Source organism: Macaca nemestrina, chromosome 9 (genome assembly GCF_043159975.1).
Source record: "Macaca nemestrina isolate mMacNem1 chromosome 9, mMacNem.hap1, whole genome shotgun sequence".
NCBI lineage: Eukaryota > Metazoa > Chordata > Mammalia > Primates > Cercopithecidae > Macaca > Macaca nemestrina.
Genome location: NC_092133.1, coordinates 134920677 through 134939647, shown reverse-complemented (window position 1 = coordinate 134939647; position 18971 = coordinate 134920677). Strand labels below are relative to the sequence as shown.

The following is an 18971-nucleotide window of genomic DNA, read 5'->3' as shown; positions in this document are numbered from 1 at the left end:
ATTCCAGTAAAAATCCCAACAGATTTTTTTTCCCCATGCACTTTGACAATGTGATTCTAAAATTTAGATGGAAGAGCAAAAAATACAAAATTACCTTAGGGAATGAATTGTCCCACTAAATACTGAGGCTTGTTCTAAAGCTGTATTAAAAGAGTGTGCTTTCAAGAAAGGCATAAAAATGCCAGGGGCGGTGGCTCACGCCTGTAATCCCCTCACTTTGGGAGGCTGAGGTGGATGGATCACCTGAGGTCAGGAGTTTGAGACCAGCCTGGCCAACTTGATGAAACCCCGTCTCTACCAAAAATACAAAAAATTAGCTGGGTGTGGTGGCACATGCCTGTAATCCCAGCTATTCAGGAGGCTGGGGCAGGAGAATCGCTTGAACCTGGGAGACAGAGGTTGCAGTGAGCTGAGATCGTGCCACTGCACTCCAGCCTGGGCAACAAGAACAAAACTCTGTCTCAAAAAAGAAAAAAAAAAAAAAGGGATTAAAAAAATTAGGTTGTTGAAACAATATTGTACACACACAGAGAGAAAGAGAAAGATCAGTGAGGGTGGGAGAGGGAAATATTAGATACATGTCATAAATAACATAGATTAATACAAAAGAAATAACTATTCAATATACGGTGTTGTGAAAAATAATTTTCTATGTGGGAAAATGTGTTCTCTACTTCATACTGTAAAATATGTTTATGCTTTTTGAGTAGGCAGTATTTTTTTTTTTTTTTTGAGATGGAGTCTGGCTCTGTCGCCCAGGCAGGAGTGCAGTGGCCGGATCTCAGCTCACTGCAAGCTCTGGAGTAGGCAGTATTTTTAAAATGTATTACAGAAATAGTAATTATAAAGGCAATATTGATAACTTTCACTCCATACAGTTTAAAATCTTCTCTGCATCAAAAGGCATCACATAGAAAAAGAGAGGCAAAACTAGAGAATATATTTTTATCATGTAATATTAGCAAATAACTAGAAAATACAGGTAATAACAGAAATTAGTAAGAAATAAATAAACGAGCTAGTGGAAAAATCACAAACACATAAGTAGATATTTTTAGGAAAAAGGTGCAAGTGACCTGAAGTATAGATGCATAGTCTCTGAATAATATGCAAAATGTCAATAAGGTGACAGTGAGATACTGTTTTACCCCAGCTAGACTGGCCCAAACCAGAGTTTAACAAGTATTCAAAAGATATGGATTAATGGGATTAAAATGTTTTTAATAGCAGAAAACTTCAAACAAACTAAACACATCATCATGTGATGGGAAATAAATTGTGAAATATTCAAAAATAGAATTCTGTATAAATATCAATACTGAAGTACAGCTGCAAGCATCAACATGCATGACATTGGAGCCATAGTGTTGAGTGAAGAATCAAGCTACAAATAACACTAAAAATTCATATCATCTCTGCTACTAAAGAAATTGTAACAAAATACCATAGAGTAGGTGGTTTAAACGACAGAAATGTGTTTTCTTACCGTTCTGGAGGCTAATCCAAGATCAAGGTACAGGCTGCCTCAGTTCCTGGTGAGGGCTCTCTGCATAGTTGGCAGACAGCCACCTTCTTACTGTGTCCTCACACGGCAAAAAAAGAGAGAAAAATAGAGAGAGATATTGAGGGAGAGAGATCTTTATCTTTTTATAAAGCCAGAGTCCTATCAATTAAGGCCACAACCTTATGATCTTATTTAATCCTAATTACATCCTAAAAACCCTGTGTTCAGTTATAGTCACATTTCGGGTTAGGATTGAAACATGAAATTTTGGGAACACAATTCATTCCATAGGATCATCTTCATGAAGTTTAAATGCAAACAAAAGCAAACTAATATATTATATAGCCACTCATACATATTCAGTGAAATTACAAAGAAAGTAGTACAACAAGGAAAATAAAATTTCAAATTCCTCCATGATGCAGGGAATGGCACCAAGAAGAGGAACTCATATTGACTCAATGGTATTAATGAACTTCTATTTCTTAATGGGGCCATCGGTGATTATTTGGTTATTATAATCTATATTATTTTTTATAAAAATCAGGAAAAATCTTTATAGATGATCCCCACTTGGGGTAAATAAATTACACAGTTCTAAAATGCATTTCTAATTCTGTGCATAGAAAATTTTTATTATGATACATATTCAATGATAAACTTAGTTTTCTCCTGATGGTGGAATTACAAGTAATTTTTGTTTTTTCTAGTGACTTCTTTTTCTATTTTTTCTAAAATATATTTCTTATGTTAAACAAATAGATAAACCAAGTAAAGGTAAAATGAGCTCACATCTAAGGACCAAGCCTCAAGCATATTGAGACTAGGTAGCATTAACAGAGAGTACCCAGGGCTCAAGGGGATAGCGGACCATGGTTTACTTAGCCAAGTCTCTTTCCTAACTATTAAAATTTAAAAATTGTATTGCTAAAGAGCTCAGATGTTATATGGGAAACTTAGGGATTTCTGGCTGCAGGTATTTCTTCATTTTGAGGTGTGACTGCCTCTTCAGTACCTGTCAGATTAAAAGAACTAGCTTCCTTGGTTGGGTTTTATTTACTGTCATTATTAATGATCCAAAGGATGGAGTAAACATAGAGCCAGTTAAGCCGGGAGGGCTTGCTAACACCTGGGAAAACAAAAGAACACAAAAATTTCAGTACTGTTGCTTTACTTCTAAGTAACAGCTCAATCTAAAATCAGTCATTTAAATTATGTTACTCTCAACTTTGTCTCTCTTTTTAGAACATAAAACACTTTTTTTCTTAACCAATGTTATTTTGGTTTTAAAAGATTACAGAACACAAAGGCCTCTTGATTTACAGCTTTCCTCTAAGGAAAGGGTCTCAAAGTATCTTGCAAATACATGTAGAGGGATGTTGTATTGCTTAGTAGGAGAAATTTTTTCAACCTCAATTAAATGAATTTTTTTTCTACTTACATTGCCTGAAGGTTGCTTCTAACTCAACAGCTTGTGAGGAAACCTCAGAGACATAGACATCAGCCAGAATAGAAAAAGACCTATGGGTTTACAAGAGACATAATTTTGTCCCCATGAAGAATTAAGAAGGTCTTCTGCAGAACTTTCCAGCAATGAGCAGTCTTAGATGGCAATGCTGATTTGCATGGAAATAGGGAATGCTGAATATAGAATACATGAGAAGAGAACTACTAGGTGTTTAGATGGTGTGACAAGTGATATGCAGGCATGCATGTTTATAGCAAATGACTATGTGACTCATAGCCAAGGTACAACTTGTCAGGACCAGGAATAACATATGGAAGAGGGCAGAGAAAATGATGAAGAAATTTGCTACTGCAGACTAGATCCTGAGCACAAGAAAACAGTAGCTTGAAATCTGGAAATGACCATGATCTGGAAAATATCTCTTTGGCATTAGGAGTAAAGAACAAGGATGAAAACAAACCCATACATGAACCCAGTGACTACACAGGGAAGCCAGTTTTCAAGAGTGTGTGTACCCTAAAACAATCATAAGAAAGCAAAAATTTTTTAAAAAGCAAAAATTGACAAGTAGGATTTAGTTAAACTCTCTGCTCAGCAAAATAAACTATCAACAGTTTAAACAGACAATCTACAGAATGGGAGAAAATACTTTCAAACTATGCATTTGGCAAATGTCTAATATCCAGGGTCTGTAAAGAACTTAAATGCATTTACAAGAGAAAAACAAGCAACCCAATTGAAAAGTGGGCAAAGTACATGAACAGACACTATTCAAAAGAAGACGTACATGCAGCCAACAAGCATATGTTAAAAAGCTCAATATCATTGTTTATTAGAGAAATGCAAATCAAAACCACAATGAGATACCATCTCACACCAGTCAGAATGGCTATTATTAAAAAGTCAAGAAACAACAGATGCTTGCAAGGTTGTGGAGAAAAGGGAACAATTATAAACTGTTGGTGGGAATGTAAATTAGTTCAATCATTGTGGAAAGCAGTACAGCAAATCCTCAAAGCGCTAAATGCAGAACTACCATTCAACCCAGCCATCCCATTACTGGGTATATTACCCAGAGAAATAGAAATCATTCTGCCAGAAAGACACATGCAAGCAAATGTTTACTGCAGCACTATTTACATTAGCAAAGGCATGGAATCAACCTAAATGCCCATCAATGATAGACTGGATAAAGAAAATGTGGTACATACACAACATGGAATACTATGTAGCCATAAAAAAGAACAAGATCATGTCTTTTGCAAAAACATAGATGGAGCTGGAGGCTATCATCCTTAGCAAACTAATGCAGGAACAGAAAACTAAATATCTCATGTTCTCACTTATAAGTGGAAGCTAAATTATGAAAACTTATGAGCACAAAGAAGGAAACAACAGACACTGGGGTCTACTTGATGGGGGAAGGTGGGAAGAGGGAGAGGAGCAGAAAACATAACTATTGTGTACTGGGCTTAACACCTGGGTAATAAAATAATCTGTACAACAAACCTCCACGACACGTGTTTACCTATGTAACAAGCCTTCACATGTACTCTCAAACTTAAAGTAAAATAAAATATGCCTATATTTTAAAATATTTTTATTGTCTAATATAAAATATACTTTAAGGCTGTTACTTTCTTCTATCATCCATATGTATCAGTTACTATAATAAAGTAATTGATATTTAGAAAAAAAAAGAGTGCATGTACATGAGATAGAAAAAGGATGCGTACCCTATGATTAATACAAAAGAGGGAAAAACCTGTAAAAATTGAATCAGGAAGGCCAATATCCCCAAATAAACCAAATCTCAAAAACTGTGAAAATGGAAGGAGCTGGATCCCCAAGTCACCTTTGGGGGAAAGACTCCCTATAGAGTCACCAAATATTTGCATTGGAATTTGCGTGAGTGAGAATTAAGTGTTCTTTATGTTTGGCCACTGAGCTTTGGGGTTTGTTGTAGTAGCCATCAACCTATCCTGTACTGACTAGACTGAAATCCCAAATAATAAAAATGCCGTCCTTTAAAAATATTTTTAATGTATTTAAAAATCTTGCAAATATATTTGCAAGATAACCTTTAACAATCTTTGAGAAATTAAGGGCAATGTAAAAAGTACCAGAAATATAGAAATTGACTAGTGTCAAGTTTTATAAGACAAAAAAGGACAAATTGGTAAGCTTTATGTCAATGTCAGGCAAACAATGTATAATGAATTATTGAAGAGATAGTTTATGGGCACATTAAAGTCCTCATTATCAGGAGTCAGCTTTAATTCCTTAAGAAAAAGACATATTGTAGTCTCCGGTTTTCCTCTTTGAAAATTGTTTGTAGGCAGTAGTTCAGGGATTGGAATATAGAACTCCAATATTATGCATAAGCATAATGTTGCATAAGCAATATGCATAAGCAAGTGCATAAAATGGAAGTATTCAAAGGAATGTCGTCTAGTATGTATCATTAATGTTTAACAATTCAATTTGACATGTAACACATTTCTTAAAACTATTTGGCTTTTATTTTAAGAAAGCGTGCAATAAAAATGATTCAAATATGCATAGCATTTGTGCAATGATTTGTGGTTTACAAAGCTTCATATGTACATTTTCTCTCCTGATTTTTACAATAAAGACTAGGTAAGAAAATTGACTTTCAAAGGAAAAAGGATAACTTATTGGGACTACACAGTAAGTTGCAGCTGGGATAAACCTAAGCTTTCTGACTCTAAACAGTTTTCTGGCCACTACTTCATTATGCCACTTGTCTGAAGTCAATGCTACACGTGTGCTATTTGCTGTCTGATAGTTATTTCAATTACAGGTAATGACAAACACACACACACGCACACACACACACACACACTGGGCCAGATTACTATTGTACACTATCAGAAGAAAATACTCTCTAATGGGATGCTCTACTTATGGATCCATTTAATACAGGAGCTCAAAGGGCTTGTTCTATCCCATCTGGAACTTGTGGACTTCAGGCATTTATTGAAGGATGGAAAAGTGCCCTTGTTATGTGACTGGGTTTCTTCCAGGAGCTAAATGCCAACAGTAGTGTGCATAATGAGAATGAGCCGTTGCCAGACGTTCTCCCATCAGAAAGAATTCTGATCTTAGAGGCTGTTATCAGCTCTAATCCGACTCTGCAACTGGCTATCGTAGAGAAGGAAATGTGTCTTATGGAAATGTTTGTTAAGTAATGTGTGAAGGACTGCCTTTTTGAATTCAGGGAATTATGGCCTCAAGCCTCTACAACTGATATCAGCATGTTCTGATTTTAAAATAGAATATTTAAAAATCATAAAAGCAGTTTGTTCCAGTTTGATCTTTAAAAAACAATTAGTGTGATTGTGAGTTAAGGTGAGAGTAGTAGGAGGTAAGATCAGAGAAGGAAGGAGAGAAACAAACCGTGCAGAGACATATAGGTTTTTAGGGTGAGGGTGATGAGAAGCCATTAAAGTGCTCTCAACAGAGGAATAAGGTGATGTGATGTACTTTCAGTAAGATTCCATTGGCTGCTCTACTGACAATAAACTGAAAAGGAAAAGGCGGGAGCAGAGAGATTAGTTAGGAGACTTGATTACAACTATCCAGATTAAGAAATGATGATAGTTTGAACCACTCTTGGTCATGGAGTGACCAAAAGCGATTGGATTTAGAATGTATTTTGAAAAATAGAGCTGCCATGATTTGCTGAATAGTTGGATCTGGGGATGAGAGAATCATTAACAATGACTCCAAAATGTTTGTCCAGAGTAAGTAGAAACAAAGAGTTACCAGTCACAGTGCTGGAGATGCTTATTAGACATCTAAGACATGATATCAATAAACAATGGGATTTTCATTCTGTAGTTTAGGTTACAGGTCTAGCCTGGAAGTTTAGTGTTAAGGATCACTATTACCTAGAAGGTACTTAAAACAGCGAGTCTAGAGAGGATATGTAGACACCAACTACACATGGAAAATAGAAGTGGCCAAAGAACTGACCCCTGGAATATGTCCAAGTTTAAAGTTAGGGAGATGAAGAAACAACATCAATGGCGCCTGACAAGGAATGATTAGAATAATAACCAGGTAACAAATTTAAGAGTGACTCTTCCAAACTGGAAATTTCAAAACAAAATAAGCCTGAAGAATTTTTAGAAGAATATAGTCAGGAAAAATGGAATAAAGAGTATTTTCAAAAATGCTTTATAGCACATCTATAATGGAGAAAAAAACCCCATGTCCAACTGTTCTCCTCACAGTGGGTCACCCAAAAAGCGTCAAGGGAGTGGAGAAGAACCGGATATGAGAAGAAGACAAGTCCTAAAAGATAGTTAAGTGGAGAATTAGGTAATTGTGTCTTGTTTCATAGGAAACAAGAAACCATGCAAGGGACAAGAATCTAATGAAGGATGGGTATGTACGATACAACTGTTTCCTATGTAAATCATTTTTAATAAAAACTCTCTATAGATCTTACTCAAGTTATGAACCTTTCAACTTCAAATAGTGAAGATATATACACATTCACAAGCTGTTTTATTTACAAACCTATGACATCTGCAGAACTTTTAAACAAAGGACTCCAGGGTAATAACACCTGGATTAGATTGTCTCACCAACTCCGCTGCTTCAAGAGAGGAAATACCTCAGAGAATTAAGGGAACTCTTCGCACTGGGTTCTAAGCAGTTCTGTCCCAGGTGTCTGGTTGTAGCATGAGATTCTTACTGGTAGAGTTTTGTATCCATCTGCTAATAAAGAGACAAACAAGAATCATCCCCGGATGCCTGTGCCAATTGAACATTTCACCAAAAACAATTAAATCAAATTTTTGTTGCGAATTGTTAAAGTAGCTTGAGGCAGTGTCACTTACATGGCCTCAAATAATGTCTCCAGTGTTGCAGAAACAACTATTTTCTCTCTGCACTAGATGAAGAAGGGCTGGGTTTATTTTTTCCCCTTCTCTTCCCTGAGCAAATCCCCATAACAAATAAAGTTACACTTCAAGACCGGATTACTCAGACTATTGGCTTTGCATGCCAATGTTTAAGTAAAAATGATACTTCTGAGAATTCAAATAATGTTTAAGTATTTCCAGGCTACAGTTCTACTTGCATTTGTCTTGGCACCAGCTCACCATGAATGTGTCAGGTTTTCAAAAAGATGACTTTAGTCATAGTTGGATGTCTTCATCCAATGCCTCACACGTGCTGAACGTGTTTCCATCGACTTCTTGCCTACTGGCATCTGGTGAAGAGTTCACTGCACCTCTAGCTGTACAGTTTTCTAATAGGAGTCTGCAATCTCCTCTAGAAATGGTCTTATTTTGTTTAAGAGAGAAATATTTAAAAAGAGAATGAATGATAGAGATAAAAAGAGAAAGTTTAAAAATTCAACAAAATATATAAGATGTTACAAAATGTATGATAATGTAAATAATCGATCATTAATCAACTAACTCCCAAAAGCTTCAGCCCTGGGCTAGTTTTCATTTCAAGTGTGTTCATTTTACAAGTATCAGAAAATAACATTTTGTAAATGACACAGTAAATTACATTATCTTAAAGATTACACTCTTAATTTTTTTAAACTCTCAAAAACCATTCCTTCTTTTCTCCCCTCCACCCCAATTCTATGTCTTCTAAGGTATATTATCAGATGAACAGAAAAATTCACATTCTTGTAGATAATCTTTTTTTACTTTTTGATGATTACCTACCTGAAGAAATGTATTATAGTCCATACATCTATCATCTAAGAACATATAAGAGGAGACACTGGTAACACATAAACTACCTTAAATTATCTGAAGCTCAAACATTTCTTTTTTCATAAAAGAAACTATTTCAGGCCTTGTGGTCAAGACAGTATAGGAGATATTTTAGGGCACTCAAAGGTGTCTTTAAATTTCATCACTCATTTCATGGTTTGGGAGCTACTAGTGCTAAGATTCTCTGTGATGGCGGGTATGGATTCAGTGGTGCACGGTTGCTGTCTCCTACCTGACAAGATTTCCAGCTATAAAATATGTGTGTAAATGACGTTGGATATTATACAATGGATATTAAAAAACTGGAAGGGAATTCTGATTTGAGATGTGATTATTTTTCAGCCTTAAAAAAAAACATAACTAACATTTTTTTTTCCTTTTTTATTTTCCTCCCAGGTTCAAGCAATTCTCCTGTCTCAGCTTCCTAAATAGCTGGGACTACAGACATGCACCACCATGCACCGCTAGTTTTTGTACTTCTTTTAGTAGAGTCGGGGTTTCACCCTATTGGCCAGGCTGGTCTCAAACTCCTGACCTCATGATCTACCCTCCTTGGCATCCCAGAATGCTGGGATTACAGATGTGAGCCACTGTGCCCGGCCTACTGACATATTTTTAATAAAAGATTTCTTAATTATCTTATATAATGCTCTAAACTATTTCACTAGGGATTAGGAAGTTATTTTTGTGTAACTAAAATTCTTCCTGGATAAATACATTTCTTATTATTTTGCCCTCAGTTGATATTGGGGACAACTATTTACTGTGGTTTTGAAATACAGGTTTATAAATTTTAGGGATATATTATTTTGTTTTTATATGCACAGGGGATGCCAAGATATTTAAAATTCCTGGAACAAAGCAATATTATAGATACAGAAAGCAGATCAGTGACTGCCTAGGCGTATCAGTATGTTTTCACGCTGCTGATAAAGATGTACCTGAGACTGGGCAATTTACTAAAGAAAGAGTTTTATTGGACTCACAGTTCCACGTGGCTGGGGAAGCCTCATAATCATGGTGAAAGACAAGTAGGAGCAAGTCACATCTTACATGGATGTCAGTAGTCAAAGAGAGAGTTTGTGCAGGGAAACCTTTTTAAAAACCGTCAGATCTCACGAGACTCATTATCACAAGAACAGAGCAGGAAAGACCCGCTCCCATAATTCAATCACCTACCACTAGGTTCCTCCTATGACACATGGGAATTGTGGGAATTATAATTCAAGATGAGATTTGGGTGGGGACACATCCAAACCATATCACCAGGGCCATGGGTAGCAGCAGAAAAAGACTGCGAAGTGTCATGTGAAACTTCGTAAGGTTATAGAAGTGCTCTAAGACTGCATTGTGCTGATGCTTAAACAGCTGAATAAACTTAGTAAACAATCATTACTCTATATAGTTACAATGGGGGGATTTTACAGTATATATTCCTTAATCAAGCTGTACATGCATATATATAGATATATACATACATATATGTATTTATGTGTTTTATATATATACAAGCTGTGTGTGTGTGTATTTATATATACACATATACGTATTAAGCATAAACTCTATGAAGTTGAGTTTAAACTCTATGATTGAGCTGTCATATAATTACGACACTATTGGCATACTATACGGCATACACTACAATCTGCTTCATGGTGAACCCGCTTATCCTTCTGAGCACTTTTATTAATCTGCAGTAAGTGCATGTTTTCGGAAATACATACAACTCTGTGATAGGTTAGGTATAGCTTACCGTGAAGTATTGTAAAACCTTAGATTAATTCTATACTTTTCAAAAAATAATGAGACTTTTTTTTTTACAGTAGAATTTAGCTACCTTCACATAACCTTACAAGTTAACAAAATCTATTGCTTTTTGATGGCTTGTAAGTGCATTTCTTGGGACAATATATTAACCTGTTCAAAATGGATTTATGTATTGGTAAAAGTTTAAAATAGTTTCAAGGTTACTTGTTTATGGCCAAAGAGCAATTCACCTTTTTCTTTTGTTAAGTTTAAAATGGGAACTTTTTCATCAAAGGCTTACGGCTCTCTGTCTTCTAGGCACATGCCAGGATGGCACATCCTGGATTCCACATGTTTGGATAGGGTCAGGTGATTGAAAACAGAGTCATGTCTGTCACCTGTCTGCTGGAGGATTTAATCTCTGTTGTGAGATTTGCTAAAACTCTCTTTGACATAGAGACTACACAGGAGGTTGTGGCTGCTCCAGCAGCTTGGATTCAGAGTGAGAAGGCATAAAGAAGAATCCCCAGCTGGCTTGTGCAGTGGTTACTTGAAAATATTCAGGCAAGAGATGATGGTGTCGTGGACCAGGCTGGTAACAAGGGAGGTGGTGAGGACGGGTCAGACATGGGATATGATTTGATGGTAAAGTTGACAAGATCTACTGATGAGTTGGATATACTTTATGAAAGAAGATGTAAACCAAGGATGAAGTAAAAATGTTTGGTAGGGCAATTGGAAGATTAAAGTTGCCATATACTGAGATGAAGAAGACTTGTAAAGAAACAAGTTTAGAGTGAAAGACAGAAAATTAGGTTTTGACACTATTAATTTTGAGAACTCTATTAAAAATCCAAGTAGAAATGTCCATTAGCAGCTATATACATAAGCTTGTAAAGGGTGATGCCAGCATTGATATGCGAATTTATAGTCTAAAATTTCTCCTTATTTCAGTGTAATTCAACTTTTATCATGTAAATGTGATTATGAGTCTTTTAGAAAATGGAAAGTTTCTGAATGCAGTAAATACTTTCATGGAATAAAAATCTATCATATATGTGTAAAGGAACTATCTACATAATGAAGTATATGAATTAAACTCTTCATGTGGGTCTTATTCTGTCTTAAATAATGAATGAAAGGAAAAGTTGGTTAAGTTAATTAACACTTCGTTAAGGAATAAAAAGGCATGACGATAGTTTTAGGAATGGCGTGACACTGAGATAAAGCAGTAAGTTATCTTGTGGAGACCATGGGGAGAGTCCTCGCAAGGTTACTGTGACTTTGACAATGACCATGGTTGTACTTCACTCAGAAACTTTAAGGGGGAAAAAATATAAAGGAAGAGGGAGATAAGAAAATCGGATAGGTAATTATGCAAAGGTCTTCAGTGAGGGTCATGTGGTTTCCAGAAGGTCAAAAGGAGAATTGTGTAATCAAAATGGCTAAAATAATAGTTAACCCTAAATGTATTGTCACTTTTCAAACTGACATAAAAGAAAATTTAAAAGGCTGATAATGGTTGTAAGAAGATAATTAGAAGGATAGCCATAGACCATATTAAAGGTAGCTAGATAGCAACGCTCATTAAAAGTGTTTACAATCTAGGAATACAAATGCCTCAAAGTAAGAACCACACTAAAACAAATGTAAAAAAAAAAAAAAAAGAAAGAAAAAGAAAAGAAAGAAAATCTAAAAGTAGTTATAATGAACATAATTTGAGCTTCTTGTACTACAAGTCAATATAAACATCACAATTTAAAAACTTTGGAAATAGTATATTTCTTAAACTGGCATCCTTCATTTTCTAACAAAAACTTATTCTTAAGTTTTTAATGTGAACATTCTTTGGTATTAGTTGAATTTTAGGATTGTTTAATGGGTTCCAGGCTCTGTCGTCACTACACAGAACGTTGGAAGATACTTTTGATGTATGAAAGACTAGCATAAACTTGTACCTGAAAACGGTGTTTTACTGTCTGAACTTCTAAGATGATGAACTGAAAGAGCTATCATCATGTTTATTAAATCAATGGTGCTACTTATTTGCCAAACCAATAATATAAAAGCAAATATGCTTGAGGCACTTGAGTAATTAAATCTGTTGGGAAAAAGTCCAAACAGAATGGCATACCCTGCAATCTGCTTCATGGTGAACCCACTTATCCTTCTGAGCACTTTTATTAATTTGCAGGAAGTGCAAGTTTTGGGAAATATGTACAACTCTGTGAGATGTTAGGTATAGCTTACCTTAAAATAGAGAAATTGACTAGTCCTTTTCCATATTTATAAAACATAGCACAAAAATATCTACCTGGAACGTTTTACATACTGGGGACAATCTTGAATTTTCTAAGCTTGCTGGAAATCTTAAAATGTGATTCCCTGTAACTTTAAGTTAAGAAAGACATTTGTTTTGAGAATTTTAAAAATAATTTTTAACAGTTTTATGTAGTCATTTGTATTGAAGTTTTCACATCCAATTACATTTAGGAATCAGCTGACATATTTTTACTTTTTCCTTACCTTATTTCTATATCCTAGATGTTTACTTTTATTCCATGATAAAATAATTTGTACATTGAATTCATGCCATGATGAAATGAATTTTATATCTAGTCTCTTAAATATCATGATACCAAATTAAAATTTAGAGATAGGATAGTCAAAAGGTCTTTCTTGAAAAACATTACTTTCACATTTTTGATGATGTTTTTGGTCTCCAAAATAAACTTTTAGAAAACATTTGCATGTACTCACAAATCCCCTTAATTTCAGGAATTGACTAGATCATGATAAGTCCATTGTGTTGTTTTCTGTTTATCGGTAAACACTTAAGAGCCTATTTTTCAAAAATAAATGTTTTCATAATAAAATGCATGAAAGTATTATTTCTAGGTAGTAATGAAATCTCTTGTCAAGCACTGGTTTCTACACGAGTCTACGCCATTTATGATAAAAATGTTTAAAGATACTTAAACTGAAAAACTGTAGGCTTCTATTCTAGAAATAGATTATTGATCTTTACATATTAAAGGCTCAACAGCAAACAACAACCGATAAAGCTAGCATTACCAGTATTTTTTCCTAATTCTTGAATTACAACTAGAATTGGGCAACTGAGAAATCGGAGACATTCAGAAATAAAGACAAGAATAATAATACTGGTTTTCTTAATCACCTATCCTTATCCCTTCTTCCCATTTCTGCCCAAAGATTCGAGACCCTTCTATTAAAGCAATAGTCTTATATATTCTGATGTTGTCATTTCTACTTCAGGGGATGAAGAAGGCTACACAATGTGTCTACTGGTATTCTGTGAGGAGAGCTTGTTCCCTGGCGCTAGGTACTGTGAAGATGGATCAGGAGAGAGTTTATCTAGACTGTCTAAGAAAGATGTGATTCCTTCAGCTACACAGGATTGAAAGGAGACATTTCTGAAGGGGAAAAAGAAAAGGAAAGAAAAGGTGTTTCAAATTGAGGATATGCTGTGTGGTGAACTTGTTCTTCACTCTAGCGTTCACAAGTGACTCTTCACGGCCCTCTTGGATGAAATAAACTGGTTCCCATAGAAACGGACCGTCTCTGATTTCACAGTCTAGGGCACACAAAGAACTCAACTTTCTGGAAGCAAGGGTGATGGCTCCTGAGAGCTCAAGGACAAGTAGGAGTCAGTAGAAGCACACCTGGACTCAGAGAAATTATTGACCTCTCATCCTGAATTACGTAGCGCTTGAAAAGACTGTCTTTGAATCAGAAAAATAATGCGAGCGCCTATCAAACTACCTTACGCAGCCAATTGAGTGATCATAGACTTGGGTGGAAAAATGCAATTCACAGAACCTTTTAAGAGCTAAGATTCCTTAATCAACGTGGAGGCTGTCTTGTTGAATGAGACTGAACTGTGCTGCACAGGATTCAGTTGCATGGTAGATGGAGCTACCTCTCTGGGACCCAAATCTCAGACCTGCTGCAAAGTAACTATATGATCTGCAAGTTGCTAACCCTTCTAGGCTTCTGTTTCGTTATTTACGTAATGAAGTGAGGGGAATATGTTCCTTGTAAATGTGTTAAGAGGATTAAATTAGTTCATGTCAAATGATTTAGAACACTGTCTGCCATATATTAAGAACTCAACAAATACTACCTAGTATTAATAATGTGCCCCAAATCTGTAAATCACTCAGTAATACATGGTTTTAGGCTAAATATGGAAAACAGAAGGAAATAAATTGTCCAGAAGCTAAAAATGTGAAAGACTCTTCATATATTTAAAATATTTTCTTTTTTTCTTTTTCTTTTTCTTTTTTGAGACAGAGTCTCGCTCTGTCACCCAGGCTGGAGTGCAATGGCGTGACCTCGGCTCGCTGCAGCCTTCACTTCCTGGGTTCAAGTGATTCTCCTTCCTCAGCCTCCTAAGTAGCTGGAATTACAGGCATGTGCCAACACACCCAGTTAATTTATTTATTTTTAGTAGAAATGGGGTTTCACCATGTTGCCCAGACTGGTTTCAAACACCTGACCTCAAGTGAGCCACCCACCTTGGCCTCCCAAAGTGCTGAGATTACAGGCATGAGCCACCATGCCCAGCCTGAAATATCTTCTTCACATCTCTTCATATGCATATTTGTTTTTATAGATACATAAATATACGTTTTTGATATAACTTGGAATCTTGCATTTTCTCACTCAATGTAAGTACTTTTCTTATCTTTTACCTATATAAATCTAAATATATACATATATATGCTTAGATGATATATTTATATACTTATTTTACTTAAGTATTTTTCTATTATCAATAGTTAAAATTCCACTATGGTTTATGCCATTTATTGTCACTTTCCCTTCTCAAAAAAGTATCATACTGCTTAAAAACATTAAATTGTGTGTGTGTGTGTGTGTGTGTGTGTGTGTGTGTGTGTGTGTGTGTCTGCTTGGCATTCTCTTTGATTCCATTGATCTACCTCTTTAGTCTTGCAAGAAAATCTTCCTATTTTAGTGACTATAGCTTTGGTGCATTTATTCATGTTTTATATTTTTGGACTCTTGGACTCTATCACTTGATAACCATCATTTAGCTGTTCTCTTTTTATTTTATCTCCAGATGATTCATAAACAAATTTATGTAAGTTCTACAAACTAAACAAAAGCTCAAACAAAAAACAGAATACCACTATTGGAATTTTATTCCAGATTGGATTAACATGTATTCATCTGTGAAGAAAATATAGTAACTATATTGAGTGCTGCCACCCAGAAACAACATATTATCTTCTTTTTCCTCTTCTTCTTCTTCTTCTTATTATTATTATTATCATCATCATTATTTTTAGTTTTGATCTTGCTCTGTTGCCTAGACTGGAGTGCAGTGGCAGGATCTCAGTTCACTGCAACCTCCACCTCTCAGGTTCAAGTGATTCTCCTGCCTCAGCCTCCCGAGTAGCGAGGATTACAGGCTTGTGCCACCACGCCCGGCTAATTTTTGTATTTTTAGTAGAGATGGGGTTTTGCCATGTTGGCCAGACTGGTCTCAAACTCCTGACCTCAGGTGATCCACCCACCTTGGCCTTCCAAAGTGCTGGGATTACAGGCGCGACCCACCACATCTGGCAATATGTATCTTAATTTCTTAAAATCTGTTTTCATGAATCCCTATAAATATTCCAATAGTGTTTTCTATTTATTTATAGCTCCTTATTTTTATGTATATAAGAAAAAATAATAAACATAAGGTGGGGAGGGTTTGTTTTTATTTATCTTCTGTGATCTTTTAAAAATTTATCATTTTTACTGGGTATTTTTGATGTACAGTGCTGCTGATGTTTTTACAAATTCATCTCATCCTCAGTTTATTCTCTGAACTCATTAGTCAATTTTAAGAACATCTGTCAGTTTTTTTTAAAATACGTTTTTAATAGGCTTTATCTTTTAGAGTAGTTTTAGGGTCACAGCAAAATGAATGGAAGGTACAGAGAGTTCCCATAGACTCCTGCCCTCCCCCCCCCCCACACACAGACTCTCCTAGAATATTGTAAAAGGATCTATCAGTCATTTTCCTCACGCCTCTTATAGATGTCTCTCTTCAACAATGAGCAGGTTTTTTCCATAACTCTCTGTGGCAGGACTGGGCTTGTTTGCACTCAAATCCATGACTCATTGTTTCTGTGCCTTTCTGTGTGTTACAGGTGGGCTGATCCCCCTGCAGCCAGTTTCTCATAAGCCACTGACTTCCAACTGGGAATGTCTTGGGGGATACTGGGAGTGGGGATATGGAAGTGTAGAGAAAGCATAAGAAAATACTGGGTGTATACACCTTTCCCTCTCTGAGTACGATGACAACGTGATAGTCAATGTTGCATCTGTGACTCCAGCTCGTGCCTGGCAGGTACACCCTAGCTCCAGCTTCCCCTGGGAGAACGTGCATTTCCTGGCTCCACTAACACCATCTTCTTCTGTCCTTCCAGCCTAGAGATGATGACCCTGATGACCCTGATGGGAAGCCTTGATGGGCTCTAGGTTGTCTCCCTATTCCTGTTTGCTTTGTAGCTTTTCCATTATGCTGTCATCCAACTCCCCAGCCTAAGCCCTCTCTATTTTCAATTCTCAAGTGTGTTCTGTTCCTGATTAGTCCCTGACTGATAATACCACTCTCCTCCCGATCTCTGATTAGTTTTCCTGTTAGGTTGTTTCCGTTAAAAAAAAAAAAAAAGTTTTCAAACCAACTACCACCTACAAATAATTTACTGTGATCACCTAAAAAGATTTTCACAAAAGCCCTGCCACGTGCAATGGTGAAGGAAGTTGTGGGTACCTTGGTGGAAGGGGTCACAGACATGACTTTTCATTGTAACATCATCTTTTTTCTCCAAGAGTGCCACTGTATGGCGATGACACAGAGAGATGTAGAGGGACAGATCTCGGACAATTTGATAAAATAATTTCACATTTTTTACAGGACTGAAAGGACGGCACTTAAAAATAGGAGGAATCATTTATTCACTGGTAAATTTGCTTCTGCCAATGCTCTATTGATTGTCCTTACAAGACAATATGAGATGCAAAGCATCACTCGCTAGAGCATTTCCCTAATGTTGAACCGAAGACCTGGTCTACTAAACTTGTTATCAAAGCCAGTTTGTTGAGATTCAGTGTATCACTGATATGCCATCCTAGATACACAGAGTAAGAGCGGCTATGTTTCTGGGTGTACAAATCATTCTATCTAAATGCCACATTACACAACAGACGATCAACTCCATAAAGCAGAGGCTGTGTCTATGCTGTTAGCCACTGCATACCAGCCCTTCAAGGACCGCCTCATGTGGAAGAGATTCTCAAATATTTGTTGAACAAAAATGAATGAATACAAGAGTGGGCTTGAAGAACCCTACTTTGAAAATTATCTCATGATGGATGCTGGGGATATGGGAGGAGAGGGACACTTACCTGGTTCCCAGTGTGGAAGTTGTCTTTCTTCACCTTCTCACATTTAAAAGGAGTGGCTGGGCCATGCACAGTGGCTCACATCTGTAGTCCCAGAGCTTTGGAAGACCAAGGAGGGAGGAACACTTGAGCCTAGGAGTTGGCGGTTGCATGCGGTAAGCTGTGATTCCCGCCAATCACTCCAGCCTGGGCTACAGAGCAAAACTCTATCTCAAAAACTAGGCCACTTTAACTCTGCATTGTGACACCTCACCAACTTCACACACCCACAGTAATGTAATTATGAATTGTGCATTTGCAACAGAAGTTTCAGAAAGGATTCCATTTTGTAAGTTAAAAAACAAAACAAACTAAATAGTAACTAAAGCACTGAAACCTACTCCCAAAAGAGTGGCTTCTTATTTAATGGCTGGCACGAAGTAAAGTATTTGTTGAATAGAAAATGATACAAATTCTCTCAGAGTAGGAAAAAAAAAAAACCACCATTTTTTCTCTTTTTCTTAAGAAACTTCAGAGCCAGCTGAAGTATTCATGAACAGAACGACTGATTTTCTACATGTAGGTGACACCTTTCAGTAGGCTAAAACTCAAATTTGGGTTTTATGAAAATACAACTATTCTTTGTTGATTTATGTGCATTAAAGCTTAGGAATATCTACAGCAGTTCAATTATTTACATCTTGGTTCTTCGGGTTTTTATTCTTTTGTTTAAAAGAAAGACTTAGACTTTGGGTTTTCCAACATGGAAGTTCCAACTTCTGAGCTGGAAATTTGCTTTGGAAATTCAGCCACAGACACGCTGGTGCCTCAATGCACAGATTTTGTAATGACTTTCTCTGTTCTGTCTTCATTGTCCCATTTTCCATCATCTCTTTGGTGACCAGTAGAGACCTACTGTTGCTTTCCTTAGGTCTAACTAAGCAGCCGAACAGGATGTCGAATCCAGCACATTGCAATACTTGCCTATCAACAGAGGACATAGCGAGTTTCCTCATCCATAAAACAGAGTTAATTAAACCTGTGTGTGCCCTTGCTAATC

General features: G+C 36.3%; 1 long non-coding RNA gene across 4 annotated transcripts in view; it reads right to left on the bottom strand.

The window, feature by feature from the left end:
* The window catches only part of LOC139356424 (uncharacterized), a 30395-nt gene extending 11424 nt beyond the window's left edge, over window positions 1–18971 (bottom strand). For 2 of the 4 annotated variants that reach the window (XR_011608293.1, XR_011608296.1), the window contains exons 1-5: window positions 17936–18971; window positions 8108–8290; window positions 7618–7721; window positions 2520–2633; window positions 1487–1583 (exon numbers count right to left, since the gene is read on the bottom strand). This is a non-coding gene — a long non-coding RNA (uncharacterized lncRNA). Of the gene's footprint in view, window positions 1–1486; window positions 1584–2519; window positions 2634–7617; window positions 7722–8107; window positions 8291–12736; window positions 12896–17935 lie in introns of those variants that run through there. The other 2 variants (XR_011608295.1, XR_011608294.1) reach the window with 2 other exon arrangements.